Here is a 6,288-nt window from a genome sequence, read left to right on the forward strand (position 1 = left end):
GTTGTGTTTAATTTTATTTTGAAAACTCAATGAGATCATAAAAGATCATAAAACATCCCACATCGGGATGTGGCAAATTAGCATTTTTGTGTCTTCTTATAATGGACAACAAAGGCATGAAGAATTCTGGATTGCAGCATGTAACAGGAGCTACCTTGGCCTTTGCTCAAACCAAAAGAAATGTCTTTGACTTTAACCATGGTGGGAATGACAGTTGCTTTGTACTGTCAAAATATGGGGATAAGCCTTTATGAAAAAGCTCCTACTTTCAGGGAAAATATGCATGGCAGAATCTGAGGAGGGAAAAAAATACCCACAACAATGGAATTGGTATGACAAAGCTACATAGGTTCTCTTACTTGGATAGTAGTTTATGTGAGGTTTTCTGATCCTGCTTGCAAGTATGAGAAGGCACTATCCAAAGGAAACATGGTGGAATTTCAGGTGTGTCTGCCATTTGAGATGCCTTCTCAGCACTGAGAGCATGACCATTTGTTATGTTGCATTGCTACTGGTGCTAAAATTTAGGGTTTTGATACAACCTTTAAATTCACAGTAATTTGTTGTATAAGCTAACTGTAGTTGCTATGGAGTCCCAATGAAGAGAAACATTGCTGATATTTTTTGCTCCTGTCAACTGCCTGTTTCTCTGTTTAATTCAAGCTTGATATTTTCCATATCCTTTGATGGAGGGGAACGACCACTAAAAAATAATTCTCCTTATGACGTTATCGAGCTTATTATGCAGCACTTTTGGACTCGATTTTCCACAGAAAGTTCTGACCTGAAATAGGAAAAAGAACATATAAAATAAGTCAAATAATTTTAGGGTTTTTTAAATGCTAACATTGGCTAAATATACATCCTCTTTCACTAGTGATGTAATTATGGTTAAAAAAAAATGAAAGCAACTGGCATCCATTTTTTGGTGAAGAAGAAATAGTATTTACTGGGGGAAATATTACTTAAATGTAGGAATTTATTTCTTTGTCTTTGGATTTGCTAATACTTCCACTTATTTAGTGTGAAAAATCCTATTATTTGGGCCATGCGGGATGCATAATTTGATATGCAGTTTTCACTGACTGTTGTGAGAACTCTTGTTTTTGACTGCTGTGGTAATATTTGTCTTAGCCAATGATAATGGGCACTATTATATATTTTAAATGTTATATTAGGCCACAACTTCTTGTGTAGTGTAATCTTCAGAGGAATCATTGATTCATATGTCACATAGTCATCTATTATTTAATTAATTCTTTAAAATTAAGTATAATTTAAAAATAATGATGGCTTATACACTACAGCAATAAAGAATAAAATGGCAAGGATGTTTTTCTGTATCTGTAAGAAAGTCTTTGCTCCCATAAAAATGAAAGCACACTGTAAGGTTTTTTTCTCTTTCTACTATTTCATGGCCTGCCAAAGACTTAAGGAAACCCCTTACTAAAAAATCTCCATCATAAAAATTAAATTCTTTCACTTGACTGGACATCAATATGTCAAGCCGAAACCAAAGTGCAGCCAGACAAATACCTTCACTTTTTTGGTCTTTGATAACGTTTAAGTCCAACTCACTGTCTTGCTTCTGATGCAATGAAAATAGAACACTTTTAACATAAAGTTTCTAAAACAACTGATAAATGATTTTTTTACTCACAAGGAAGGAAACAAGGGTTATATTTTTAGTCTTTAGTCATGGGAGAATGGACTTGTGTGTTTTGGGTTTTTTTGATTTAAACTGACTTGCATTATTGGCAATAAAGCTGATTTTTCTTTTAAAGTGTTTACAAAATTGCTCTTCCGAAGGCTTTAATCTCTTAATCCAATTTCCAAATTTTCTCAATAGGCTCCAAGCCACCAACGAAAACAAATTGTTGCTCTTGCTGCAGTCAGTCCACTTTCACTGTGATTTGATTATAAATTTTTCAGTGTTAGTATTGTCTAAATATTTCCCTAATTCTGTTCCCTCAAGGGAAGACTCACTCTAATGACTTTATGCTGCGGGGAATTTAGTCCCATGCACTTACAGTTTAATGCTTTTGTTGGTATACAGGTAATTCTCTTTTCAGAGACAAGAGAACTTTCTCTGTCATGAAAACTTGAATCAAATTCAAGTTATTCAGTATTTTCCTTTATTTAGAAGTGAGGAGTAGGAGTCCATGTATTAAAAACACTGACACATTTTGATTTATTTTTCCAGTTTACCAACAGTTAGGCTTATTCAGTGTTGATTGGTTAATGTTCCCAAATGTTAATTGATTAATGTATTAACAAGTGATTAACTGCTTACTGAAACATTTTTAGTTGTTTTTGGCTGTATATTTTGTTCTTCATTGGAACCGTCTACTAATTTCAGGATCTACCTACCTATTTATCAACATGGATACATCTCCTGATGAAATAATCTTTTCTTCCCTGTTCTCACATTTAAGGTTCTGTTTTCCTCTGGTTTCTTCATCTATGCTACTCCTGAAAGACAGGGAAATCTCTTTGCAGTTAAATAAAGCATCTATGACCCAAAGAGGGTATATGTTTTTGTCTGCAATTTTCTTCAGTATTTCTTACTGTCTATCTTTAAATCCCACTTGGAAATGACTTACTCACAGGCGAGGTGCCCAAGACGGAAGTTTATGGTTCCAGTTTAGAGAGTAGTGTACTAAAAATATAAGCTCTTAAGTGCTAAAATGCTGTAATGACATGTTCTTAATACATTTGTTGCTTCTCACCTCCATTGACTCGAAGAAAGAATCTTTTTCCTCCATGCTTTTTTCTTAATTCCCTCACAGCCCAGTCATGGGTAACCCTACTTTTTAATACAGAATCTCCTATCTATTTAAACATTAATAGTGGCAGAAGCACCACCGTAAAGGGTGTGTGTCAGGCCTTTATCTATCTAGGTTTTTAGGAAGGTGGTAACATGTAAGAAAGTGACAGTTTATATCAGGAATAAAAGTCTGTACATTTACCAATTTTAATTGTAATCTTCACTGATCGTTCATGTTGCCTGTGAGACTTTCTGCAACTCTTTTTTCTTTCAGCTACTGGGACAGTGCGATGAACTGCAATACTAGATGGTTCTGGAGAATTCAGCACAGAGAAAGACATTAGTCAAGCAGGCCAGCAGATTCTCAACTTCCAAAACTTATTAGATCATTGAGAATTTCCTGTGCAAATATTGAATATTAAGAAACCATTTGGGCAGCTGCATGTTGACTACTTTTTATAATATATACAAATAATATTACTTCATTGAAGACAGATTGACACTATGTCCTTTCCCATTGAATTTGACTTTTTGTATTGTTGCTTTAGGAATTATTCTTTTTATTCATAGGTAGCTAATTGTGTTATAGTTCCAGCTGGGGCCATTTTCAGAGCACTAGCAAAATGTAAATACTGACAGTTTGGATCTTTAAGTCTGCCCTCTGTGCTGCAGTGTTGTGTTTTTCTGATTTGGGGCTAAACCTATATCAAAAAATATCTGATCCAGCTAAAGTTGTTTTACTGTTTAAAAGAAATTTATGCAGGATTTATTCCATAAACTCACCAGAAATTTCATTTTTCAAAGCAAAAAAAAATATTTTTATCTGGTAAAAATATAGTCTTCAATATTAAATTTTGATTCAATATTAAATTTACAGGCCAGAAGACTACATTCTGAGAAGTGGTAGATGTTCTGTTTTCATTTTTTTCAGAGAGAGATCAATGATGCAAGTTGACATGGTGAGAAATAATCTGTCTGTTGAGAACTATGAATATTCAGAGTAAGTCTGATGATAAGGAGAGAATAAAGCATGTGGCTCAGTGCCTCTAATATGATTTGGCACTGAAGTCTCAAATTAAAATGCATGAAATGAGAGATAACTATTTTTTGGCAAATTCTCTGTGTTTTTTTTTACCGTATCTTCAATAAGTGTTTTAGCTATTAAATTTGTAATCTCAAGTGACTACTGATGCACTTAGTATATTAAAATAACCATGACTGACAAACATCTATGTTGTACTTTTTAACTAAAGTAAGCAAGCATGCATATTAAACCACCTCAGTGTAGTCAATTGCCTTACTTTAGGATTCAGTTAAGGATAGCAATATTGAGCCCACAGTTGCAGGTGGGAAGGTGATTGTGCATGAAATGGGGACATGGAACCTAGAAGTCCCAGGACTTGATTTTGTTCATCTAGCTTCCTCACTCAAAGATCTCTTCAGAATGTGGAAGAAGGTAATATATGGAATAATTTTAGAACTAAAATATATAAATAAACAGACTGCCATGAGAGATTTTGGAATCTCCCTCACTGAAGATATTGAAGAACTATCTGGATGCAATCCTCTGCAACCCACTCTAGGATGACCCTGCTTGAGCTGGGAGGTTGGACCAGATGACCCACTGTGGTCCCAACCAACCTTAGCCATTCTGTGATACTGTAATCTATTAAGATCAGAAATCCAAAATGCCATCCACACAACTACAGTTACTAATCTGACTTAACACTAAGAAAGTTCAGGGAAAAAACCTAAAATGAAAGAAAAACATAATTTAGAATATAATTTAGAAACTGATAGATATTGCCTTTCGGCCAAAGCAAGGTATATCCAATTCATCTTGTAGGCTTCCCTGATCATTTGGGCAAAAGAAATGTTGCAGATTTAACAGCAGTCATTCTTACCACTGATCAAAGATCAAGCTGACTGAATTGCCTGGTAGACTGTGAAATGAAATTGGGAAAATAGATTAAACGTGAAGTAATGGAGACAGGTTTTCAGATGACGAAAATAGGTTGCCTTGTTCCTGTTATATAAAAAATCCCACAAAAACAGCAACAACAAAAAACCACCAAATGAACCAAATAAACAACCAGCCAAACCAAAAGAACAACCTCTGGAAAACTACTTTTGGCTCCAGAAGGGAAGCATGCTAAAGCCATCTAGTAGAGACCAGCAATTGTAAAAGGTTGCCTTAGTGCGTGTCTCTCAAAGCTTCCCTTTCCAAGCCTCTTTGCTTGATTCAAATATGGAGCTATCTTCTGAAAATGCAACAGAGGAGGAAATACTTCTCGCTTTTTATGCAATACCCTTGGATTGTGACATTGAAGAAACAAAGGCTACCATTCTATATGTCCCTAACCTCACGGATCTTGAACCTAGAGATCCTGTAGCAAAAGAGCTGCCCTAGTCATAGGGCAAGATTAAGTGAAGTTTTTTCTTTGCTCCTGTTGAAGCTAAGAGGCAGTCCAGAAAGGCATACAAACTTATTTGGCTTAGTGGTAAAGCAAAAAATTTCCTCTCTAATCCAGTGTTCCTCACTGAACTAAAATTTCAGGCCAAGGGTTCTTCTGGTTTGTGATGTTAGTGGGGAGGTTATTGATTTTTTTTCTCCCTATCCCATCCTGACTCTAAAGTGAAATGCAAAACCATTTTGCTCCACAGCATGATCAGAAATCCAAACTGCATTAGAAGCAAACTTGCTTTGCCTTTTGTGTTCTTGGAGAACAGAAGTTCATCTTTGACTGAAAAAAAAGGTTGCTTTTATTCAGAATACATCAAAAACTGGATAATAAGAAACTCTGGAATGTGAAAAATATAAAAGCCTGCAAGTACAGCTTAGAATTCAAGACTATTTCTTACGAAAGTCTTTAGCCTCTAGCCTTTTGCATTCAAAATCGGTATTGAGACTCTGATGATGTTTTAACAGGTCAGGAGTTGTTCTCTTACAAATGCCAGGGGAAGGAAAAGGATATAAGTTGCCATTATCATAAGTTGCTTTTATCAAATATTTACCAGCAATGTATTCCATGTCTCAGAGATATGAGTGAGTCATCTGAATGAAAATTTAGGTGAATAAGGCCGGTTCTCCATTGACATTGGCCAGTGATGATGTAAAAGGAAACTCCACATCTAAACTTCCTTTATGATTTTCTCTTCGTAACATGACACCAGGATTATTTTTTTAATTTTTTGTGAGTGGTCTTGCTGCTTAGAGAGAAGTGGTTTATCATTTATGAAATTGATGAGGGCTTTTAAATATACATGGATGTTAAATAATCCTTTTACTGTTTCTAATTGAATTTTATATTTTGCCTTTCAAATGTCTTGCATAAAAATATTGCATGCCAAATAAGCTGGAAAATTTCACATCAAGACAGAGTCATGGAAGAGATTTATCACATTAAGGCTTATATTGTCCAACCTGTATATGAATCACAGAATCATTTAGGTTGGAAAACACCTTTAAGATCATCAAGTCCAACTTCTGACTGATCAACACCTTGTGCCAGGTGGCACAA

At 35.1% G+C, this 6,288-nt stretch overlaps 1 long non-coding RNA gene across 1 annotated transcript; it reads right to left on the reverse strand.

The window, feature by feature from the left end:
* Positions 1-382: 382 nt before the first annotated feature.
* On the reverse strand, positions 383-3,076 carry LOC135420642 (uncharacterized). Its single transcript, XR_010433662.1, has 3 exons — positions 2,970-3,076; positions 2,371-2,472; positions 383-784 (listed from the first exon to the last, which is right to left on the reverse strand). It is a non-coding gene; the product is annotated as an uncharacterized LOC135420642 (long non-coding RNA).
* Between the last annotated feature and the right edge of the window lie 3,212 nt (positions 3,077-6,288).

The sequence above is a fragment of the Pseudopipra pipra genome, chromosome 1, assembly GCF_036250125.1.
Source record: "Pseudopipra pipra isolate bDixPip1 chromosome 1, bDixPip1.hap1, whole genome shotgun sequence".
In the NCBI taxonomy this organism is placed as follows: domain Eukaryota; kingdom Metazoa; phylum Chordata; class Aves; order Passeriformes; family Pipridae; genus Pseudopipra; species Pseudopipra pipra.